General features: G+C 39.2%; 1 long non-coding RNA gene across 1 annotated transcript in view; it reads left to right on the forward strand.

The window, feature by feature from the left end:
- The window catches only part of LOC115932037 (uncharacterized), a 188,440-nt gene that overhangs the window by 75,925 nt on the left and 85,990 nt on the right, over positions 1–26,525 (forward strand). The window lies entirely within an intron of this gene.

Here is a 26,525-nt window from a genome sequence, read left to right on the forward strand (position 1 = left end):
CACTCACATCACTGCCCACCAGTTCCTTTGACGTAATGCAGACTGGAACGAGTCCTTGCTATATGATTCCCTCAGGTAGGTCTCCAAGATTCAAAACTGAACCCTGGCTTTTTTCCTAACTACCATCAAACTACCCCATACTCACAGTGATGTAGATAACTCCAAGTGGGCAAACATTCCTATATTTCATCAATGATTTCTTCCTCTTTTTAGCTTACTGTTGACTGCACAAGCAAGGCACTTTTCACAGTATGTAACAAGATTTGCTCTTTGGCTTGGAGAAATGTTCTTGCAATTCATTCCGTTTGCATGTGCGATGGTCACTGTCTTACATCTTTTTAAATTTTAACTTTTTATTTTGAGATACTTGTAGATGTACATGCAGTTATAAGAAATAATACAGAGAGATCCCATGTATTCTTTACCCAGTTTCCTCTAATGCTAACATTTTGCAAAACCATAATGAAATATTACAAGCAAGATATTGATATTGATACAGTCCAGATACAGAACAGTTCCATCAGCACATAGCTCTATCCTGTTGCCATTATATAGACACATCTACCACCTTATGTCCCATCACCAATTCCTGAACCCTGGCGACAACTAATTTGTTCTCTTTTTCTAAAAGTTTGTCTTTTCAAAATGTTATATTACTAGAATCATACAGTATGTAACCACTTAGGATTTGCTTTTTTCCAAGTTAGTATTAATTCTCTAGAGATTAATCAAAGTCGCTACATGTAGTCCATTTTTTTGAGCATTTTCTTTTTTTTATTGTTATGCTTTAAGTTCTAGGGCACACGTGCACAATGTACAGGTTTGTTACATAGGTATACATGTGCCATGTTGGTTTGCTGTACCCATCAACTCATCATTTACATTAGGTATTTCTCCTAATGCTATCCCTCCCCCAGCCCCCCAGCCCCCAACAGGCCCCAGTGTGTGATGTTCCCCGCCCTGTGTCCAAGTATTCTCATTGTTCTATTACTACCTAACAGTGAGAATATGCGGTGTTTGGTTTTCTGTCCTTGTGATAGTTTGCTGAGAAAGATGGTTTCCAGCTTCATCCATTTCCCCGCAAAGGACATGAACTCATCCTTTTTTTTATGGTGGCATAGTATTCCATGGTGTATATGTGCCAAATTTTCTTAATCTTAGTCTATCATTGATGGATATTTGGCTGGTTCCAAGTCTTCACTATTGTAAATTGTGCCTCAATAAACATATGTGTGCATGTCTTTACAGTAGCATGATTTATAATCGTTGGGTATATACCCAGTAATGGGATCACTGGGTCAAATGGTATTTCTAGTTCTAGATCCTCGAGGAATCGCCACACTGTCTTCTACAATGGTTGAACTAATTTACACTCTCACCAACAGTGTAAAAGGGTTCCTATTTCTCCACATCCTCTCCAACATCTGTTGTTTCCTGACTTTTTAATGATCACCATTCTAACTTGCATGAGATGGTATCTCATTGTGGTTTTGATTTGCATTTCTCTGATGACCAGTGATGATGAGCATTTTTTCATGTGTCTGTTGGCTGCATGCATGTCTTCTTTTGAGAAGTGTCTGTTCATATCCTTTGCCCATTTTTTGATGGGGTTGTTGTTTTCTTGTAAATTTGTATAAGTTCTTTGTAGATTCTGTATATTACCCCTTTGTCAGGTGGCTATATTGCAAAAATTGTCTCCCATTCTGTAGGTTGCTTGTTCACTCTGATGGTAGTTTCTTTTGCTGTGCAGAAGCTCTTTAGTTTAATTAGATCCCATTTGTCTATTTTGGCTTTTGTTGCCGTTGCTTTTGGTGTTTTAGTCATGAAGTCCTTGCCCATGCCTAGGTACTGAATGGTATTGCCTAGGTTTTTCTCTAGAGTTTTTATGGTTTTAGGTCTAACATTTAAGTCTTTAATCCTTCTTGAATTGATTTTTGTATAAGGTGTAAGGAAGGGATCCAGTTTCAGCTTTCTACATATGGCTAGCCAGTTTTCCCAGCACCATTTATTAAATAGGGAATCCTTTCCCCATTTCTTGTTTTTTTCAGGTTTGTCAAAGATCAGATGGTTGTAAATGTGTGGTGTTATTTCTTTTTTTTTTCTGAGACAGAGTCCTGCTCTGTCACCCAGGTTGGAGTGCAGTGGTGAGATCTTGGCTCACTGCAACCTCCGCCTCCCGGGTTCAAGCAGTTCTCTGCCTCAGCCTCCCGAGTAGCTGGGATTACAGGAGCCTGCCACCACGCCTGGCTAATTTTTGTATTTTTAGTAAAGACGAGGTTTCACCATGTTGGCCAGGCTGGTCTTGAACTCCTGACCTCATGATCCACCCACCTCAGCCTCCCAAAGTGCTGGGATTACAGGTGTGAGCCACCACACCCAGTGATGTGTGGTGTTATTTCTGAGGCCTCTGTTCTGTTCCATTGGTCTATATCTCTCTTTTGGTACCAGTACCATGCTGTTTTGGTTACTGTAGCCTTGTAGTATAGTTTGAAGTCAGCTAGCCTGATGCCTCCAGCTTTGTTCTTTTTGCTTAGGATTGCCTTGGCAATGCGGGCCCTTTTTTGGTTCCATATGAACTTTAAAGCAGTTTTTTTCCAATTCTGTGAAGAAAGTCAATGGTTGCTTGATGGGAATGGCACTGAATCTATAAATTACCTTGGGCAGTATGGCCATTTTCATGATATTGATTCTTCCTATCCATGAGCATGGAATGTTCTTCCATTTGTTTGTGTCCTCTTTTATTTCATTGAGCAGTGGTTTATAGTTCTCCTTAAAGAGGTCCTTCACACCCCTTGTAAGTTGGATTCCTAGGTATTTTATTCTCTTTGTAGCAATTGTGAATGGGAGTTCACTCACGATTTGGCTCTCTGTTTGTCTGTTATTGGTGTATGGGAATGCTTGAGATTTTTGCACATTGATTTTGTATCCTGAGACTTTGCTGAAGTTGCTTACCAGCTTAAGGAGATTTTGGGCTGAGACGATGGGGTTTTCTAAATATACAATCATGTCATCTGCAAACTGGGACGATTTGACTTCCTCTTTTCCTAATTGAATACCCTTTATTTCTTTCTCTTTTCTGGTTGCCCTGGCCTGAACTTCCAACACTATGTTGCACAAGAGTGGTGAGAGAGGGCATCCTTTTCTTGTGCCGGTTTTCAAAGGGAATGCTTCCAGTTTTTGCCCATTCAGTATGATATCAGTATGATATTGGCTGTGGGTTTGTCATGAATAGCTCTTATTCAGCCATTGCTGAGGCTTGAGTAGGTAAACAAAGTGGCCAGGAAGCTTGAACTGGGTGGAGCACACTCAGCAAGGCCTACTGCCTCTACAGACTCCACCTCTGTGGGCAGGGCAGAGCTTAACAAAAGGCAGCAGAAACTTCTGCAGACTTAAACGTCCCTGTCTGACAGCTTTGAAGAGAGCAATAGTTCTCCCATCATGGCGTTTGAGCTCTGAGAATGGACAGACTGCCTCCTCAAGTGGGCCTAACTGGGGGACACTTCCCAGTAGGGGCTTACAGACACCTCATTCAGCCGGGTGCCTCTCTGGGACGAAGCTTCCAGAGGAAGGATCAGGCAGCAATATTTGCTGTTCTGCAATATTTGCTGTTCTGAAGCTTCTGCTGGTGATACCCAGGCAAACAGGGTCTGGAGTGGACCTCCAGCAAACTCCAACAGACCTGCAGCTGAGGGACCTGACTGTTGGAAAACTAATAAACAGAAAAGAATAGCCTCAACATCAACAAAAAGGACATCCACACCAAAACCCCATCTGTAGGTCACCACTATTAAAGACCAAAGGTAGACAAAACCACAAAGATGGGGAGAAACCAGAAAAGCTAAAAATTCTAAAAACCAGAGTGCCTCATCTCCAAAGGATTGCAGCTCCTTGCCAGCAACGGAACAAAGCTGGACGGAGAATGACTTTGACAAGTTGACAGAAGTAGGCTTCAGAAGGTTGGTAATAACAAACTTCTCTGAGCTAAAGGAGCATGTTCTAACCCATTGCAAGGAAGCTAAAAACCTTGAAAAAAGGTTAGACAAATGGCTAACTAGAATAAACAGTGTAGAGAAGACCTTAAATGACCTGATGGAGCTGAAAACCATGGTACAAGAACTCTGTGACGCATGCACTACTTTCAATAGCCGATTCGATCAAATGGAAGAAAGGATACCAGTGATTGAAGATCAAATTAATGAAATAAAGTGAGAATACAAGTTTAGAGAAAAAAAAGAGTCACAAGAAATGAACAAAGCCTCCAAGAAACATGGGACCATGTGAAAAGACCAAATCTACATCTGATTGGTGTACCTGAAAGTGACGGGGAGAATGGAACCAAGTTGGAAAACACTCTTCAGGATATTATCCAGGAGAACTTCTACAACCTAGCAAGGCAGGCCAACATTCAAATTCAGGAAATATGGAGAACATCACAAAGATACTCCTCAAGAAGAGCAACCCCAAGACACATAATTGTCAGATTCACCAAGGTTGAAATCAAGGAAAAAATGTTAAGCGCAGCCAGAGAGAAAGGTCAGGTTACCCACAAAGGAAGCCCATCAGACTAACAGCGGATCTCTTGGCAGAAACCCTACAAGCCAGAAGAGAGTGGGGGCCAATATCCAACATTCTTAAAGAAAAGAATTTTCAACCCAGAATTTCATATCCAGCCAAACCAAGCTTCATAAGTGAAGGAGAAATAAAATCCTTTACAGACAAGCAAATGCTGAGAGATTTTGTCACCACCAGGCCTGCCTTACAAGAGCTCCTGAACGAAGCACTAAACATGGAAAGGAACAACCAGTACCAGCCACTGCAAAAACATGCCAAATTGTAAAGACCATCAATGCTATGAAGAAACTGCACCAATTAATGGGCAAAATAACCAGATAACATCATAATGACAGGATCAAATTCACACATAATAATATTAACCTTAAATGTAAATGGGCTAAATGCCCCAATTAAAAGACACAGACTGGCAAATTGGATAGAGTCAAGACCCATCAGTGTGTTGTATTCAAGAGACCCATCTCATGTGCAGAGACACACATAGGCTCAAAATAAAAGGATGGAGGAAGATCTATCAAGCAAATGGAAAACAAAAAAAAAAGCGGGGGTTGCAATCCTAGTCTCTGATAAAACAGACTTTAAACCAACAAAGATCAAAAGAGACAAAGAAGGCCATTACATAATGGTAAAGGGATCAATTCAACAAGAAGAGCTAACTATCCTAAGTATATATGCACCCAATACAGGAGCACCCAGATTCATAAAGCAAGTCCTTAGAGACCTACAAAGAGACTCAGACTTCTACACAATAATAATGGGAGAGTTTCACACCCCACTGTCAATATTAGACAGATCAATGAGACAGAAGGTTAACCAGGATTTCCAGGACTCGAACTCAGCTCTGCACCAAGCGGACCTAATAGACATCTACAGAACTCTCCAACCCAAATCAACAGAATATACATTCTTCTCAGCACCACATCGCACTTATTCTAAAATTGACCACAGAATTGGAAGTAAAGCACTCCTCAGCAAATGTAAAAGAACAGAAATCACAACAAACTGTCTCTCAGACCACAGTGCAATCAAATTAGAACTCAGGATTAAGAAACTCACTCAGAACTGCACAACTACATGGAATCTGAACAACCTGCTCCTGAATGACTACTGAGTAAATAATGAAATGAAGGCAGAAATAAAGATGTTGTTTGAAACCAATGAGAAAAAAGACACAATGTACCAGAATCTCTGGGACACATTTAAAGCAGTATGTAGAGGAAAATTTATAGCACTAAATGCCCACAAGAGAAAGCAGGAAAGATCTAAAAATCAACACCCTAACACCACAATTAAAAGAACTAGAGAAGCAAGAGCAAACAAATTCAAAAGCTAGCAGAAGGCAAGAAATAACTAAGATCAGAGCAGAACTAAAGGAGATAGAGACACAAAAAAACCTTCAAACACTCAATGAACCCAGGAGCTGGTTTTTTGAAAAGATCAACAAAATTGATAGACCACTACCAAGACTAATGAAGAAAAGAAAGAAGAATCAAATAGATGCAATAAAAAATGATAAAGGGGATGTCACCACCGATCCCACAGAAATACAAACTACTATCAGAGAATACTATAAACACCTCTATGCAAATAAACTAGAAAATCTAGAAGAAATGGATAAATTTCTGGACACATACACCCTCCAAAGGCTAAACCAGGAAGAAGCTGAATCTCTGAATAGACCAATAACAGGTTCTGAAATTGAGGCAATAATTAATAGCCTACAAACCAAAAAAAGTCCAGGACCAGGTGGATTTGCAGCCAAAGTCTATGAGAGTTACAAAGAGGAGCTGGTACCATTCCTTCTGAAAGTATCCCAATCAACAGAAAAAGAGGGAATGCTCCCTAATTCATTTTATGAGGCCAGCATCATCCTGATACCAAAGCCTGGCAGAGACACAACAACAAAAAAGAATTTTAGACCAATATCCCTGACGAACATCGATGCGAAAATCCTCAATAAAATACTGGCAAACCAAATCCAGCAGCACATCAAAAATCTTATCCACCACAATCAAGTGGGCTTCATCCCTGGAATACAAGCCTGGTTCAACATATGCAAATCAATAAAAATAATCCATCACATAAACAGAACCAACGACAAAAACCACATGTTTATCTCAATAGATGCAGAAAAGGCGTTCAACAAAATTCAACAGCCCTTCATGCTAAAAACTCCCAGTAAACTACGTGTCAATGGAACATATCTCAAAATAATAAGAGCTATTCATGACAAACCCACAGCCAATATCATACTGAATGGGCAAAAACTGGAAGCATTCCCTTTGAAAACCGGCACAGGACAAGGATGCCCTCTCTCACCACTCCTATGCAACATGGTGTTGGAAGTTCCAGCCAGGGCAATCAGGCAAGAGAAAGAAATAAAGGGTATTTAATTAGGAAAAGAGGAAGTCAAATTGTCCCCATTGGCCAGGCACGGTGGCTCACACCTGTAATCCCAGCACTTTGGGAGGCTGAGGGGGGCAGATCACGAGGTCAGATCAAGACCATCCTGGCTAACATGGTGAAACCCTGTCTCTACTAAAAATACAAAAAAATTAGCAATGCATGGTGGTGGGTGCCTGTAGTCCCAGCTACTCAGGAGGCTGAGGCAGGAGAATGGCATGAGCTCGAGAGGTGGAGCTTGCAGTGAGCCGAGATAGTGCCGTTGCACTCCAGCCTAGGTGACAGAGTGAGACTCTGTCTCAAAAAAAAAAAAAAAAAATTGTCCCTGTTTGCAGATGACATGATTGTGTATTTAGAAAACCCCATCGTCTCAGCCCAAAATCTCCTTAAGCTGGTAAGCAACTTCAGCAAAGTCTCAGGATACAAAATCAATGTGCAAAAATCTCAAGCATTCCCATACACCAATAACAGACAAACAGAGAGCCAAATCATGAGTGAACTCCCATTCACAATTGCTACAAAGAGAATAAAATACCTAGGAATCCAACTTACAAGGGGTGTGAAGGACCTCTTTAAGGAGAACTATAAACCACTGCTCAATGAAATAAAAGAGGACACAAACAAATGGAAGAACATTCCATGCTCATGGATAGGAAGAATCAATATCATGAAAATGGCCATACTGCCCAAGGTAATTTATAGATTCAGTGCCATTCCCATCAAGCAACCATTGACTTTCTTCACAGAATTGGAAAAAAACTGCTTTAAAGTTCATATGGAACCAAAAAAGGGCCTGCATTGCCAAGGCAATCCTAAGCAAAAAGAACAAAGCTGGAGGCATCAGGCTAGCTGACTTCAAACTATACTACAAGGCTACAGTAACCAAAACAGCATGGTACTGGTACCAAAAGAAAGATGTAGAGCAATGGAACAGAACAGAGGCCTCAGAAATAACACCACACATCTACAACCATCTGATCTTTGACAAACCTGAAAAAACAAGAAATGGGGAAAGGATTCCCTATTTAATAAATGGTGCTGGGAAAACTGGCTAGCCATATGTAGAAAGCTGAAACTGGATCCCTTCCTTACACCTTATACAAAAATTAATTCAAGAAGGATTAAAGACTTAAATGTTAGACCTAAAACCATAACATCTCTAGAAGAAAACCTAGGCAATACCATTCAGTACCTAGGCATGGGCAAGGACTTCATGACTAAAACACCAAAAGCAATGGCAACAAAAGCCAAAATAGACAAATGGGATCTAATTAAACTAAAGAGCTTCTGCACAGCAAAAGAAACTACCATCAGAGTGAACAAGCAACCTACAGAATGGGAGACAATTTTTGCAATATAGCCACCTGACAAAGGGGTAATATCCAGAATCTACAAAGAACTTATATAAATTTACAATAAAACAACAACCCCATCAAAAAATGGGCAAAGGATATGAACAGACACTTCTCAAAAGAAGACATGCATGCAGCCAACAGACACATGAAAAAATGCTCATCATCACTGGTTATCAGAGAAATGCAAATCAAAACCACAATGAGATACCATCTCATGCAAGTTAGAATGGCGATCGTTAATATGTCTGGAAACAACAGATATTGGAGGGGATATGGAGAAATAGGAACCCTTTTACACTGTTGGTGAGAGTGTAAATTAGTTCAACCATTGTAGAAGACAGTGTGGTGATTCCTCAAGGATCTAGAACTAGAAATACCATTTGACCCAGCAATCCCATTACTGGGTATATACCCAAAGCATTATAAATTATGCTACTATAAAGACATATGCACATGTATGTTTATTGCAGCACTATTTACAACAGCAAAGACTTGGAACCAACTGAAATATCCATCAATCATAGACTGGATTAAGAAAATGTGGCACATATACACCATGAAATACTATGCAGCCATAAAAAAGATCAGTTCATGTCCTTTGCGGGGACATGGATGAAGCTGGAAACCATCATTCTCAGCAAACTATCACAAGGACAGAAAACCAAACACCACATGTTCTCACTGATAGGTGGGAATTGAACAATGAGAATACTTGGACACAGGGCGGGGAACATCACACACTGGGGCTTGTCTTGGGGTCGGGGGAGTGGGGAGGGATAGCATTAGGAGAAATACCTAATGTAAATGATGAGTTGATGGGTGCAGCAAACCAACATGGTGCATGTATGCCTATGTAACAAACCTGCACGTTGTGCACATGTACCCTAGAACTTAAAGTATAATAAAAAATATATATATATGGCAGAGTGCACCAGTGAAGCCACACAGGCCTGGGATTTTCTTTGTTGGTTTTTTTTTTATTACTAGTTCAACCTCTTTACTTGTTATAGGTATACTCAAATTTTTTATTTCATCTTGGGTCTGTTTCAGTAGTTTACATTTTTCTAGGAATTTATTCATTTCATCTAAGCTATCTAATTTGTTGTCACACAGTTTGTAGTATTGCTTTATACATCTTTTTGTTTCTGTAAGGCGTTTAGTAATGTATCCTCTTTCTGATTTTAGAAATTTTAGTCCTCTCTTGTTTTTCTGGTCAGTCTAGCTAGTTTATCAATTTTTTTGATCTTTTCAAAAAATTAACTGTTATTTTCTATTTTTATACTCTATTTCATTAATTTTTGCTCTAATCTTTATTATTTCCTTCTTTGTTCTTTCTTTGGGTTTAGTTTGCTGTTCTTTTTCCAATGTATTAAGGATGAATATTAAGATACTATTGATTTGAGACAGTTCTTTTTTAAAATGTAGGCATTTTCTGCTATAAATTTCCCTCTACATATTGCTTTGGCTCCATTCCATAAGTTTTGGTATATTGTGTTTTTGCTTTCATTTATCTCAAATATATTATTTCTCTTGTGAGTTCTTCTTTAACCCATTGTTTACTTAAGAATTGTTGTTTAATTTGCAGATATTTGTGGTTCCCCAAATTTCATTTGGTTATTAATTTCTAATTTCATTTCATTGTAATCAGAGAACATACTCTGTATGATTTCTATCTTTTAAAATTTATCTAGGGTGTTTGATGGCTTTATATATATCTATCCTGGAGAATGTTCCATGTGATTTTGAAAGTAATATATATTCTGCTGTTGTTGGTAGGATGTTTTATAGATGTCTGCTAGGTCTGGTTGATTATAATGTTATTCAATTGTTAATCTTCTTAGTTTTTCCATTATTGAAAGTGGGATATTGAAATCTCCAGCTATTATTACTGAATTGTCTGTCTTCCCTTCAATTTTCTCATTTAAAAATTTTATTTTATTTTTAATTAACAAAAAATAATTGTATATATTTATGGAGTACCACATGATATTTCCATAGAATGATCAAATCAGGCTAATTAACATATCCATCACCTCAAATATTTATCATTTCTTTGTGGTGAGAACATTTGAAATCTCCTTTAACTATTTTGAAATATATTATTATTAACTATCATCATTATGTTGTGCAATAGAACAAAAGAGCTTATTCCTTCTATCTGTAACTTTGTACCCATTGATCAATGTCTCCCCTTCACCCCTCACCCTGCCAACCTCTGGAAACTACTACTCTACTATCTACTTCTATGAGTTTGACTTTTTAAAATTCCACATATAAGTGAGATTATGCATATTTGTTTTCTGTGCCTTGCTTATTTCACTTAATATAATATTTTCTAGGTTTACACATGTTGTCACAAATAACAGAATTTTCTGGATTTTTAAAGGCTGAATAGTATTCCATTGTGTAAATTTACCATTTTTTTTTTTTTTTTTTTTGAGATGGAGTCTCACTCTGTCACCCGGACTGACGTGCAGTGGTGGATCTCTGCTCACTCCAACCTCCAACTCCCGAATTCAAGTGATTCTCCTACCTCAGCCTCCGGAGTAGCTGGGATTACAGGCACCTACCACCACGCCCAGCTAATTTTTGTATTTTTAGTAGAGACAGGGTTTCACCATGCTGGCTGGGCTGGTCTTGAACTCCTGACCTCAGATGACCTGCCCACCTCGGCCTCCCAAAGTGCTGGGATTACAGGTGTGAACCACAGTGCCCGGCCTATCAGATATATTTTTTTAAGTTACTGCTGCTTGTTTTTTTTATTGTTTCCATGGCATTAACTTTTTACTTGCAACCTACATATGTCTAAATTTGAAGTGAGCTTTTTCTGGTAAACAGCATATAGTTAGGTCATTTTTTAAAAAAATAAGCTCTAACAAATTCTGCTTTCTAATTAGTTCATGTACACCATTTAAATTTGAAGTAGTTATTGATCTATTAGATTCTAAGTTTGCCTTTTAATTATTTTATGTTTGTTTCCTCTGTTTTTCATTTTCTGTTTATTTTTTCTTTCTTTTCTGTGGCTTACTTCAACACTTTCTAGTATTTTATGTGGATACATTTATAGTATTTTTCAATATATATTGCTTTGTGTGGTTTGTTTAATGGTTGCATGGGGTATTATTATATATATAAAACACAACATAACTGTATATAGCACTAACTATATATTAAAATATGATGTATAGGTAAAACTGCATATAGTTACTTCTTTCTCTCTCTCTCTGCACACACACACACACACACACACACACACACACCCCTTATTACCATCTATTGCTTTAACTTTTTACCACCTTAAGTAAAATGTGGACATGTGCTTTGCTTTCAGCTCTTTATCTACTCCCACTTTAAAATATAATTATCGTGAATATTATATAATGTTATTATTTTGTTTCAATCATTGTATATGATTTTAAAATTTCATCAGTCTACTGTATTTGCCCATGTATCTGCTTATTCAGTTATTCTTTCTCCTTTTTTATGCTCCAAAATCTTTCTTTTATCATTTCTTTTCTGTTTGAAGAAAACTTTCTTTATCCTTTCTTTTTAATTTATTTTTTATTTTTGTGGGTACATAGTAGGTGTATATAATTATGGGGTATATAAGATATTTTGATACAAGCATACAATGCATAATAATCACATCAGAGTAAATGGGAGTATTCGTCATCTCAAGCATTTATCATTTTATTGTGTTATAAGCAATCCAATTACACTTTTTTGGTTATGTTGTAATGTATAATAAATTATTGTTGACTGTAGTCACCCTGTTGTGCTGTCAAATACTAGATCTTATTCATCCTATCTAAATATATTTTGTACCCATTAACCATTTCCACTCCCTCTCCAACCCACTACCCTTCATAGCCTATGATAACCATTATTCTACTCTCAATCTCCATGAGTTCAATTGTTTTAAATTTTTTAGCTCCCACAAATAAGTGAGAGCATGCAAAGTTTGTCTTTCTGTGACTGGCTTGTTTCATTTCACATAATGACCTCCCACCCTCCAATTCCATCCATGTTGTTACAAATGACAGGTTCTCATTTTTTTTTTTTTGAGGTGGAATTTTGCTCTTGTTGCCCAGGCTAGAGTGCAGTGGCACAATCTCGACTCACTGCAACTTCTGCCTCCTGGGTTCAAGCGATTCTCCTTCCTCAGCCTCCCAAGTAGCTGGGATTATAGGTGCCTGCCACCATGCCCAGCTAATTTTTGTATTTTTAGTAGAGATGGGGTTTCATCATGTTGGCCAGGCTGGTCTCTAACTCCTGACCTCAGGTGATCTGCCCCCCTCAGTCTCCCAAAGTGCTGGATTACAGGTGTGAGCCACTGCGCCCAGCCTTATTCTTCTTTATAGCTGTATAGTAGTCCATTGTGTATATGTGCCACATTTTTTAAATCCATTCGTCTGCTTATGAACACTTTATAATGTGTTGTTGAATTTAGTTTGCTGTATTTTGTTCAGGATTTTTGCATCAATGTTCATCAAGGATATTGGCACGTAGTTTCTTTCCCTGATGTATCTTTGTCTGGTTTTGGTAGTAGGGTAATACTGGCCTTGTAGAATGAGTTTGGAAGTATCCCTTTCTCTTCTATATTTCAGAAGAGTTTGAATATAATTGGTATTATTTCTACTTTAAATGGTTGGTATCAAATGTAAAGCCATTGAGTTCTGGAATTTCCTTTGCTGGGAGACTTTTTATTATGGCTTCAATCCCATTACTTGCTATTCATCTGTTTAGGTTTTTGGATTCATAATTCAATCTTGGTAGGTTGTATGTGTCTAGGAATTTATCCATTTCATCTAGCTTTTCCAATTTATTGATATATAGTTGCTCATAGTAGCCTCTAATGATCATTTGAATTTCTGTAGTATCAGTTGTAATGTCTCCTTTTTTATTTCTGATTTTATTTATTTGGGTTTTCTTTTTTTTCTTAGATAGCCAGGCTAAAGGTTTGTTGATTTCATTTATCTTTTTAAAAAACCAAATTTTTGTTTTGTTGATCTTTTGTATATTTTTAATTTCAATTTCATTTATTTCTGCTCTGATCTTTATTATTTCTTTTCTTCTACTAATTTTGAGTTTAGTTTGCTCTTGCTTTTCTAGTTCTTTAAGATGCACTGTTAGGTTGTTTGTTTAAAGTTTTTCTATTACTACTTTTTTGATATAAGCATGTATTGCTATAACCTTTCCACTTAGTACTGCTTTTCCTATATTCCATATGGCAACGGTTTTGGTATGTGGTGTTTTCATTATCATTTGTATCAAGAAATTTTTCAATTTCCTTCTGAACTTCTTTGTTGACCCACTGGTCATTCAGGAGCATATTGTTTCATTTCCGTGTGTTTGTGTAGTTTCCAAAATTCCTCTTGTTACTGATTTCTACTTTTATTTCATTGTGGTCAGATAAGAGAATTGATATTATTTCAATTTTATTGAATGTTTTAGGCTTCTTTTGTGGCCTAACATATGGTTCATCCTTGAGAATAATCCATGTGCTGAGGAGAAGAATATGTATTCTGCAGCCATTAAATAAAATGTTCTGTAAATATCTATTAGTTCCATATGCTCTATAGTGCAGATTAAGTCCACTGATACTCTGTTGATTTTCTGTCTGGATGATCGGTCCAATTTTGAAAGTGGGATGTTGAAGTCTCCAGCTGTTATTGAATTGAGGTCTATCTTTCTTTCACTCTAATGTATTTGCTTTATATATCTGGGCACTCTGGTGTTGGGTGCACATACACTTACAGTTACTATTTCCTCTTGCTGAATTGACCCCTTTATCATTGTATAATGACCTTATTTCTCACTTTTTATAGGTTTTTTCATGAAGTTTATTTTGTCTGATATGAATATAGCTACTCCTGCTCTTTTTCAGTTTCCATTTGCATGGGATATCTTTTTCCATCCCTTTATTTTCAGTCTCTGTATGTCTTTATAGGTGAAGTGTGCTTCTTGCAGGCAGCAGATCGTTGGGTCTTGTTTTTTCATCCATTCAACCACTCTATGTCTTTTGATTGGGAAGTTTAGTCCATTTACATTCAATATTATTATTGATAAGTAAGGAATTACTCTTGCCATTTTGTTATTTGTTTTCTTGTCTTCTCTTTCTTCTTTCCTTCCTTCCTGTTTTCCTTTTAGTGAAATTGGTTTTCTCTGGTGGTATGTTTTAATTTCTTGTCTTTCATTTTTGTGTATCCATTGTATGTTTTTTGATTTGAAGTTATTGTGAAACTTGCAAATAATATCTTATAACCCATTATTTTAAACTGATGACAACTTAACATGGATTGCTAAATGAACAAAGAAGCAAAGAGAAAACTAATAAAAACTCTACACTGTAACTTCATCTCCCCACTTTTAACCTTTTTCTTGTTTCTATTTATATCTTTTTTTTTTCTTTTTTTAGATGGAGTCTCACTCTTGTCACCCAGGCTGGAGTGCAATGGCATGATCTCAGCTCACTGCAATCTCCACCTCCTGGGTTCAAGCGATTCTCCTGCCTTAGCCTCCCAAGTAGCTGGGATTAGAGGTGCCCGCCACCATGCCCAGCTAAATTTTTTGTATTTTTAATAGAGACAGGGTTTCCCCATGTTGGCCAGGCTGGTCTTGAACTCCTGATGTCAGGTGATCCACCCGCCTTGGCCTCCCAAAGTGCTGGGATTACAGGCATGAGCCATTGCACCCAGCCCTATTTATATCTTACTATACTTTCCATGTCTTGAAAAGTTGTCATAGTTATTATTTTTGATAACTTTATCTTTTAGTCTTTCTACTTTGTCTTTTAGTCTTTCTACTCAAGATATGTGTAGTTTACAAACCAAAATTACATTGTTATAATCTGTGCTTTGCTGTATATTTACTATTAACAGTGAGTTTTGTTACCTTCAGATGATTTCTTATTGCATATTAATGTCCTTTCTTTTAGATTGAATAGCTCCCTTGAGCATTTCTTGTAGGACAAGTCTGGTATTGATGAAATCCCCCATCTTTCATTTGTCTGAGAAAGTCTTTATTTCTCCTTCATGTTTGAAGGATATTTTCCCAGATATACTTTTCTAGAATAAAAGTTTTTTCCTCCAGCACTTTAAGTATGTCATGCCACTCTCTTTTGGCCTGTAAGGTTTCCACTGAGAAATCTGCTGCCAGATGTATTGAAGCTCCATTATATGTCATTTGTTTCTTTTCTCTTGATCCTTTTAAAATAGATTCTTTATCCTGACCTTTGGGTCAATGTCTTAAGGTAGTCTTTTTTGAGTTAAATCTGCTCTATAACCTTCTTCTACTTGGATATTGATATTATTCTCTAGGTTTGGGAAGTTCTCCATTATTATCTTTTTGAATAAACTTTCTGCCCCATCTCTCTCTCTCTACCTCCTCTTTAAGGCCAATAACTCTTAGACTTGCCCTTTTGAGACTATTTACTAGATCTCATAGGCATGCTGCATTCTTTTTTATTCCTTTTTCTTTTGTCTCCTCTGACTGTGTATTTTCAAATAGCCTGTCTTCAGGTTCGCTAATTCTTTCTTCTGCTCGATGAATTCTGCTGTTGAGAGACTCTGATGCATTCTTCAGGATGTCAATTGCCAATTTCAGCTCCAGAATTTCTACTTCAGTCTTTTTAATAATTTCAATCTCTTTGTTAAATTTATCTCACAAGATTCTGAATACCTTCTCTGTGTTATCTTTGATTTCATTTAGCTTCCTCAAAGCAGCTATTTTAAGTTCTGTCTCTGAAAGGTCACATATCTTTGTTTCTCCATGATTGGTGACTAGTGCCTTATTTAGTTGAGCTGATGAAGCCATGTTTTCCTGGAGGGTCTTCATGCTTTTGGGCGTCCATCAGTGACTAGGTATTGAAGAGTTGGGTATTTATTCCTGTCTTTGCAGTCTGGGCTTGTTTTTACCCATCCCTCTTGGGAAGGCTTTCCAGGTATTTGAAGGGACTTGGGTGTTGGAGATCTAAGTCTTTGGTCACTGCAGCCACATCTGCATTAGGGGGCACCTCAAGTTCAGTAATGCTGTGGCTGTCACAGACTCATAGAGGTATAACCTTGGTGGTCTTGGGTAAGATCTGGGAGTAGTGCCTGTATTACCAGGCAGAGACTTTTGTTCTCTTCCCTTACTTTCCTTCAAACAAATGGAGCCTCTCTGTACTGAGCTGCCTGGAGCTGGGGGAGGTGTGACACAAGCACTCTTGTGGATACGATAGCAGGGACTGGGCTGGGTTAGACCCAAAGGCAGCACAGCACTGGGTTTCACCCAAGTCCCAGAGTGACCATTGTTTGGCTACTTCCTATTTTACGCAAGGCTCAAGGGCTTTACAATCAGCAGGTGGCAAATCCAGCCAGGCTTTTGTCCTTCCCTTCAGGGCTGCCAGTTCTCTCCAGCTCTGGGTGGGTCCAGAGATACCATCTGTGAACCAGGGCCTAGAGTCAGGAACCTTAGGAATCTACCTGGGGCTCTATTCTACTGTGGTTGAGCTGGCACCCAACCTGCAAGACAAAGTTTGTCCCACTCTCTCCTCCCTTTTCCTCAAGCAGAGGGGTCTCTCCCCATGGCCACCACCACCCCAGACCCATGGTTAAGTATTGCCTGATTAGCACCAATGTTCACTCAAGGCCCAAGGCCTCTTCAGTCAGCTTGTGGTGAGTGCTGCCAAGCCTGGGTCTCTCCCTTCAGAGCAGTTGTCTCCCCTATGGCCCAGGACAGGTGAAGAAATGCTGTCCAGGGGCCAAGACCTGGAACTAGGGACTCCACGAACCCATTTGGTGCTCTACCCCACTGCAGCTGAGCTGTTACCCAACCTGCAAGACAAAGTTTACTTTACTCTTCGCTCTCCTTTCCTCAAGCAGGAGGGGTCTCCCCTCATAGCCACCACAGCTGTGAATGTGGTTGATCACACCTGATGCCAGCGTGGCTCTGAGTCTCACCCAAGGCTCACAGCAAGTACTGCCTGGCTAACACTGCTGATTATTCACAGCCTTCCCTTCAAGTCAGTAGACTCCTTTCTGGCCCAAGGTGTGTCTAGAGACCTAGGGCCTGGAATGGGGTCCTCACAACTCTGACTGATGCCCTATACTACTGTGCTGAGCTGGTATCCAAGACGCAAGGCAAAGTCCTCTTTACTCTCCCCTCTCCTCAAATGGCAGGAAGGAGTCTCTCCTGGAGCTGTGAGCCATACTGCCTGGGGCTAGGGAAGGGGTGGCACAAGCACTCCCTTGGCCACCCTAGCTGGTGTCTCACTAGGTCACATGCACCCCAAGTCCACTGGCTCTCAGCACAGGACAGCATCAAAACTTGCCTAAGAATTGCAGTCCTTGTGGCTTAACCTGCCTTTCAAGTGTATTTGGGATTATAGACCACTTTAGCCTGTGGTGGTGAGGCTTGCTAGAACTTGTGCTCCAACCACTGGAATGGGCAATTTGCCTCTGGCCAGGACTGGTCTATATGCTCTCTTTGTGTGTGCAAGTTGAGTTCTGCCCCTTCTTGCTTTCTGCTGTTACAGGGCAGCATTGAATTGCAATGCAAATTCTCACAATCACTGTGCTCTCCCTCCCCCAAGTACACAGATTCTTTCTCTGTGCTACAGAGCTCCTGCTAGGGGATCGGGAAGGAGTGGCATTGGCAATTCAAGATTGTCTTTCCTACCCTTTTTAGTGCCTCTCTCCTTAATATAATGGTAAAACCAGGTACTGTGATCATTCACCTGATTTTTGGTTCTTATGAAGGTGCTTTTTATTGTGTAGATAGTTGTTTCATTTGGCATTCCTGTTGGGGGGATTATGGCTGGCGGCTTCTATTTGGCCACCTTGCCCCACCTCCCCCTCTTTACCTTTTTTTTAACGGTAAGTCTGCTAGTGACAGATCCCTTTAATCTTCCTTTGTCTGAGAATATCTTTTTTCCCCTTCATTCCTGAAGGATAGCTTTGCCAGACATAGATTTTGTGATTGACAATTTCTTTTTCAGTACTTGAAAAAGGTGTCATTTCATTTTTCCCTCCATGTTGTCAGAAATCTGCTGTCATTTGAATTGGTGTTTCTCTATAGGAAATGTATTGCTTCTTTCTGATTGATTTCAAGAGTTTTTCTTTGTTTTTAGTTCATAAGTTTAATTCTGATATTTCTTAGCTTTGATTGTCGTTGTTTGTTGTGCTTGGGATTTACTCAGTTTCTTGAATTTGTGCGTTTATCTTTTGCTTAATTTGGTTAATTTTCAATCATTATTTCTTCAAATACTCTTTTGGCTCCACTCTTTTATCTTCTCCTTTTGGAGCTCTGATGACATGAAAACTGGATATATTGCTATTGTCCCACAGGTCCTTGAAGGTTTGTTAAATGTTTTTCAGTTAATTTCCCTCTTGTTAAGATTGGGCAAATTCTATTAATATGCCCTCAATCTCATTGATGTTATCTTTTGTCATTTCCACTGTACTATTGAGCCCATTCAGTGAATTATTTCTCTTATTGTAATAATTTTCAGCTCTTAATTTCCATTTAGTTATTTTTATAACTTGTTTCTTTGCTGAGACTTTATTTTTCATTTGTTTCAAATAACTTGTAATTGCTTGTTTAATCATTTGTATGATTATTGCTTTAAGACTCTTGTCACATATTTTGAACATATGATTCATCTCACTGTTGACATCATTTAAATGTCTTTTTTTTTCATTCATTCAAGTTGTGATTTTCCTGCTTCCTAATGTAGAATGACTTTCAATTCTGTCTTGGACATTTTGGCTATTACATTAGAAGACTTTGGGTTCCACCTAACTTTTTAATTTTAGCAGGCACTCACCCTGTTTAGATTTAACATGCAAGTCCTGGCCTACTTTTTGGGCTGTGGTTCCAATGACAATATCATTTCAGAGCCTTTATGGTACTATTTTTGTCCGTTTGGTTCATCTCTTCCCACTGGGGTCCCACTGATCCCTGCTCATGTTGTTTGAGAGTGCTGAAGAAGCTTGCTCAGGCCAAGCTGCCTGGAGCTTGAAGGTAAAGAAAGGGAGCCTCTTTGCTTCAGAGATGAATGGCATTTCCTGATGCTTGTTATAGAAGCCTCCTCCTGTCTGTGGAGGATGAAGAGTGCCTCTGTAGTTGGGTGCTTATTGTGGTAGGGCTCCTCTGAGTGTCTCTGAGTGGGAGCAATGAGTCTTAAGCCAGCAACAACAAATAGGCTTCCCAGACTGGGTGCATCTCGTGGCAGTCTTCCTCACTGTCTGTGGGAAATGGAGAGCGCCTCCCAGGCCACACGTTTATTGTGGCATAATCTCACTTGTCAATCCCTCCACTTCCCCACACAACCCTCAACATACATGGTATCTCTAAGGGGCAGAGAGGAGCCTCAAGGCCAGTGGGAAACGAGAATGCTTTCCCAGCTAGCACTTGCTATGTCATAATCCCCTTTGCCAATGCCAGTAGTGGTGTGGTGTCACTGGGTGAGTGAGGTTGTAGAGTGCTTATGTTCACTTCTGGTCAGGATGGTCGCTTATTTTCAGTGTGGCTTCTGATTGATTCCCCTTGCTGGTCCTGCTAGGTATGCATAATGTTGTTGTTGGGACTCCTCTTCCATCTGGGGGACAAATGAGCTTACATTAGCTGCCCTTTCTCTTAATAGGTTAGAGATTGGGGAAGTGCCACCTCTGTGTGTCCTTCTTGGCTTTCTTCTGTTGGGTGATAGTTCATAAGATGCCCTGCCACAATGATGTTCCTCCAGTCCTGTAGTCCCTCTTCCACCTTTCAGAGCATTTCTCTGGTTGTCTCTTGAGTTAGTTTCAGGATTTATAGTTATACTTAGCAGGGAGAAAGGAATAGAGATAGGTCTCTACCATCTTGTTCAGACCATAAATCTCATCTTTCTTTTTAATCTCTGTTTTAGTGATCTTCAGTAATCTTACAATTCTCTTTACTATCACTTTTAACTTTTTCAGCTTTTGTACTCAACAGATATTAAAGAGTTAATAATATTTGTAAAACACCTTAGAATCCAGTACAAAATCAACAAATATGCATGCATATAACAAATACTGTGAGAACAGATACTAAAATGTTGGTATGTAAGCACTTAAAACACAGTACTTTTGTTGTGGAATAAGTCTTTATTCCCGTATAAGCTTGTAAGTAAGGAAGATTTACATATTTGCAATTATAGTGATCTTTTATTTAGTTCTTAGTGTACTCAGATAATGCTAAGGTCTTTAATATATTAAATCACGGACTCTTGACAATAACCATATATGGTAGTGTAGTGAGTTGAATAGTGTCCCTCCAAAATGATAGTCCAAGTCCTAACCCCCAGTACCAGTGAACATGACTTTATTTGGAAAAAGGGTCTTTGCAGATGTAATTAAGTAAAGGATTTCAAGATGAGATCATCCTGGATTATGGTGGGCTCTAAATCCAATGACTGGTGTCTTAATAAGAGGAAGGAGAGAGATTTGAGACACAGAGAAATAAGGTCATGTGAAGATGGAAGCAGAGATTGAAAGTATGTTGTTGCAAGCCAAGAAAAGTCAAGGGTTGCCATTAACCACCAGAAGCCAGGAGTGAAGCATGGAATGGATTTTCCCTCAGAGCTTTCAGAAGAAACCAATCCTGCCAACTTCTTGATTTTGGACTTCTGTCCTTCAAAAATGTGAGAGAATAAATTTCTACAGTTTTAAGCCAGTAAGTTTGTAATAATTTGTTATGGCAGAGCTAGGTCACGAGTACAGGTAGTATTATAAATCTCCATTTTACAAATGAGGAAACAGTATCAGGAATGTTAAGTGACTGGCATAAGTTACACAGCTAGTAAGAAGTGGAGCTGGGAATTAAGCTGGAGACTATCTACTGCAAAGCTTTTATTTTTCAACCTTAACCTTTTAAAATTTCATTGATAACAAGTTAAAAACAGCATCATAACCTCCACAGTTCTCACTCCTCTAACCCTTCCTCCAGGGACCTCTCCCTATCTCAAGACATCCATTCCTCTTACAGACTCTGAGTTCTTCTATCTCACGGCAAATTAAACTGGTTCTAGGGGAGAGGGCAGTGTTTAACACAAAGGCAAAACCTCTGATAGGGAGTCTTCAGATCATGAGCAACAGATCAGAGGTAGAGATGGTTTTAGGCAGAACAGGGCCTGTCAGTTCACATCATCCATGGTGATGCCTTGTTTCAACCACACTTAAAGCTAGCACATCCATCATTTTGAGGATTAGGCTGCAGAAAAAGACATTTGCCTCATGGAACTCAGTCTGTGGACATTGAAAGTAAGTAAGGGCTGTCATCCAATTCACCCCCTGCCAAGAAACCTTGTATCAGGTGCTGGGGAAGAAAGCAGCAGTTGTTACTTCCCTGTGGATCATCTAAAAGTGTTTCTTTGTTAATAGGATGTCATTAAACATTATGCACACTTGGCTGGATATTAAAATTATAGATGAAAACATTTTTTTAAAAATGTGTGCATGTAAAAATAAACTCATGTGTGAGAACAGAGTGGCTAAGCAGCAGACGGCACACTCTGGGGCTGGGGGCCCTGATGCCATGTCTGTCACCAAATTTGGTTTCACTAAGTCATTTCAATATCAAATAGTGAGAGCACCTACTGTGTGGCAGGCCTTGTTCTGAGTGATTCTCTGCTTGGTGTCAGCTACACTGGATACATTCTTAACTCACCATTCTCTGAATATAACTAAGATAAACAGAATGTCACTTTTTTCTTGCTTCTTTTGGCAGGAATTAGGAAAAAATAGGAACAGATAATTATACACCAGAGCCAAATAGACCTGAGACTGAATTCTGTTTTAACCTTGACCTTTCCAAATGGAATATTTCACATTCATTCAGCTGACAACCTTGAACAAATGGCTCAGTGGTTAAAAGTCAGAGAAAGAATTAACAACAGTCAGTTATTTTCTGAAAGACTAGCCAAAGAATAGTTTCCAAAATACTAATTACTTAAATCTTGCTGGAAAAAAATATTCAAACATATTTTTAAGTTTTATTGTTTGGATCAACACGGACATAAGAAAATTATCAGTGTACTTATATTTTATGATTATATGAGTCTTTGCCTCAGAATAATTCTCTCTGAGAACTTTAAGGAACAAAATATTTCCTTAGTAGCAAAACATTTCATGTGGCAAGAGCCTCACTGAGTAAAGTTCAGTGTGAGAGTAGAACCCGGTGCCATGATTGTACAACTTCTACAGCTTGTCTTGTGGTCTAGTCAGTCTTGGAGAGGGTCCCCCATTCTAGAACAGACCCAATGTAAAGCCATTCTTTGGATTCCAATCTGCCATAGGCTGTCTGTAAAATATGGCATGCTTGAAGTTGGGCTGGAGGTTGACTCTGAAAAATAATGCTTCAACAACACATCTAATATCAGAAGTAGGAATATTCTTGATGATAAAGAGCTTTTTGAAAGGGTCTGTTGCATGATTGAATGATGATGGCGAAGGATGCCTTGAATTTTATGGGGTTATCTGCCATTTGATACATGCAAGCAACAAGGATCTCCTAGGTCTGAAGGAATAGCATAAATAAAAAAGAAAAAGGTATTGATAATTACAATAATTTTTATTTGCCTAGATGAGTAGTAGATATTTATGTAATATTACTAGCATAAATCTACAAAATTCCTTTAGTAAGTCTTAGATGCCATCAGACAGAAATGATTTTACCTTGAGGGTGAGGTGAGGGGGTGCACTATGTACCAGTGAGCAAGTAAAGCTCAAAAAAGGTGGTCTTCTTCCTGAGTATCGATTTTACTTACATTTGAGAAGAGCTATTATTTTTACTAGAGTGTGGCACCCTATCAGAGCTTGTGTATTTCTTCCCCAGTGGAAGAAGCAATCAGCTGTCTGCCACACACAGACAGCTAGAACCTCATAGAAGGGGTTTTGGAAGGGTTCCTTTTCATTAAGCCAATGGAAGGCAAGCCTAGGAAAAAGATATTGTGAGGACTCATTTAACTCAGCAAAGCAAACTTCTACTTCTTATTACCTAGTTCAGGTAGAGTCCTGGGAGGTGGTAGAAAATTTTGCATGAGGAGTTATGGGGTCCTCCATTTCCTTCTCTGCTATTCTTGGTCAGAGGGTTTCCAGCTTTAATCCATAAGCAGATTCTTATGCACTGGCCATGCTTGGAAGTTGTCAGGAGGCTGACCTGCATGCTTCTCAGTCATTGACATACAAAGGCAGGGCGCTCCAGCATTAGATGTCTGCCAAAAAGCTGGGTCTCTGGCTTTCAATCCACCATCACCCTTTTCTGACTACTGCCCTATGTCTTCCAGAGCATTTTTGTCATGTACCCTTTCTGCCTCTAACATTGGTGCATTAACACCTCTTCCTTCCACACTGCAGTTGTGCCCCCTCATAAAAAGGTTGAGCCCTCAGTGGCGATTCCTTTCAGGAACAGGGCAGATGACTTGTCCAATGGTGTGTTCCCATGCTGAGTGTGAAACTAGTGGAAGACTTGCACTGGGGAGTCAAAATTGACTTTTATCCGGCAGTGCTGGTGTGTGAGGAACCTATGGGATGTGATCAGGACTAAGGAGACTTCAGGAGAGTGGAAGAGCAGACTCCCACCACTGTGTGGCTCTGCAGATTAGAGCCAGAGACTGACCAAGCAGAGAAATGATTGCTAGATGATCCATGTTACTCCAAGAGGGGCAGTTATTCTTAACCATATTTACCACCTTAACCAGAAACCTGGCCTCCCCTGCAAGAAGCAGTGGAGATGTTCATTTTTTTTTTTAATTTTTAACTTTGAAAAACTAAATCATTGGAGGCCAGGGTGTATATCAACTTCAATAGCCCTTATTTCTATCTATCTGTCTATCTATCATCTATCTATCTATCTATCTATCTATCTATCTATCTATCTAACTATCTAGCTATCATCTAGCTATCCAGATCAGGGTTTCTCAAACTTGGCACTATTGACATTTGGGCCCAGTAATTCTTTTTTTTTTTTTTTTTTTTTTTGACAGAGTCTTGCTCTGTCACCCAGGCTGGAGTGCAGTGGCGCCATCTTGGCTCACTGCAACCTCCACCTCCCAGGTTCAAGCGATTTTCCTGCCTCAGCCTCCCAAGTAGCTGGGATTACAGGCATGCACCACCAAACCCAGCTAATTTTGTATTTTTAGCAGAGATGGGGTTTTGCCATGTTGGTCAGGCTGGTCTTGAACTGCTGACCTCAGGTGATCCAGCCGCCTCAGCCTCCCAAAGTGCTGGGATTACAGGCGTGAGCCACTGCGCCCAGCCCGGGCCCAGTCATTGTTTGTTGCAAGGGACTGTCCTGTGTATTGTAAGATGTTTATCAGCATCATCCTTAGCTTCTACCTACTAGATACCAGTAGCATCATGCCTCTCACCCCTGACCAACAGTTAGGACAACCAAAAATATCCCCAGATATTGTCAAATGTCCCCTTGGAGGAGACCTCTATTTAAAAACCACTCATCTACATCTATCTACATAATAAAATCAGTTATTTATTGCTGCCTAATTAATCACCCCCAAACTTAGTAGCTTAAAATAATAAGCATTGCTCCACATGTTTTCAATTAGGGTAACTCATGTGATTACATTACAGTGAGACCTTGGCTGAAGCACCTCTTTTCTCCATACGGCCTCCCTCTCCTTGTGGTGTCTTATCCTCCAGGGCCTCTCCACATGATCTTTTTCTCTTTAGCAAGATAGCCTGGACTTCCTTATAATATGGCACCTTGGTTCCATGAGAAAGGAAGTAAAAGTTTAAGGCTTGAGAGGCCTGACACAGTAATACTGACATGGTATTACTCCTGCCACTTTTCATGTCAAAGCAAGTAACAGGACCAGCCCAGGTTCAAGGGGAGAGGAAATGGACTCCATCTCTTGATGGAAGGAGCAACATGTACATACAGGGAAAGGTGGACTTGTTGGCAGCCATCAACAGAACTACCTTTCACAATTATACATATATATTCCTGGGCCAGGCGCAGTGGCTCATGCCTGTAATCCCAGCACTTGGGGAGGCTGAGGTGGGCGGATCACGAGGTCAGGAGATCGAGACCATCCTGGCTAACACGGTGAAAGCCCATCTCTACTAAAAAATACAAAAAAATTAGCCGGGTGTGGTGGCGGGTGCCTGTAGTCCCAGCTACTTGGGAGGCTGAGGCAGGAGAATGGCGGGAAGTCGGGAGGCGGAATTTGCAGTGAGCCAAGATCACGCCACTGCCCTCCAGCCTGGGCAACAGAGCAAGACTCCATCTAAAAAAAAAAAAAAAAAATTATATATATATTCCTCATATACATATGTATTTTATTTTTTATACTATGATTTCAACATTATTTTTATTTATGATTGGCACATAATAATTGTACATATTTGTGGGATACAATGTGATATTTTGATACATGTATACATTGTTTAATGATCAAATCAGGGTAATTAGCACATCCATCACCTTAAATATTTGTCATTTCTTTGTGATGAGAACATTCAAATACTTCTTTTCTAGCTATCTTGAAATATACAATACATTATTGTTAACTATAGTCAGCCTACTATGCAATAGAATACCAAAACATATTCCACCTATATAATTGTAGCTTTGTACCCATTCACCAAACTCTCCTTATCTACCCCAGGCCCCTACCCTCCCCATCATCTGGTAACCACTACTGTACTTTCTACTTCTATGTGAACAACTTTTTTAATTTCATATATGAGTGATCTTATGTGGTATTTGTCTTTCTATGCCTGGTTTATTTTACTTAATGTCCACCAGGTTTATAAATGTTGCCACAAAAGACAAGATTTTATTCCTTATTATGGCTGAATAGTATTCCACTGTGTAAATATACCACATTTTCTTTATCCTTTCATCTGTTGATGGACATTGAGGTTGATTCCATTATCTTGGCTATTGTGAATAAAGCTGCAATTAACATAGGAGTGAAAATATCTCTTCAATATACTGATGGCATTTCCATTGAATTATGCAGAGTAAAAATATATCCAGCAATGAGATTGCCAGATTATATAATAATTCAGTTTTTGTTAACTTTTATTTTAGGTTCAGGAGTATGTGCAGGCTTGTTATACAGGTAAATTGCACGTTATGGGGGTTAGGTGTATAGATTATTTCATCACTCAGATAATAAGCGTAGTATTCAGTAGGTAGCTTTTCAATCCTCACCCTCCTCCCACCGTCCAC

This window comes from Gorilla gorilla, chromosome X (assembly GCF_029281585.2).
Source record: "Gorilla gorilla gorilla isolate KB3781 chromosome X, NHGRI_mGorGor1-v2.1_pri, whole genome shotgun sequence".
NCBI classification, from domain to species: Eukaryota; Metazoa; Chordata; class Mammalia; order Primates; family Hominidae; genus Gorilla; species Gorilla gorilla.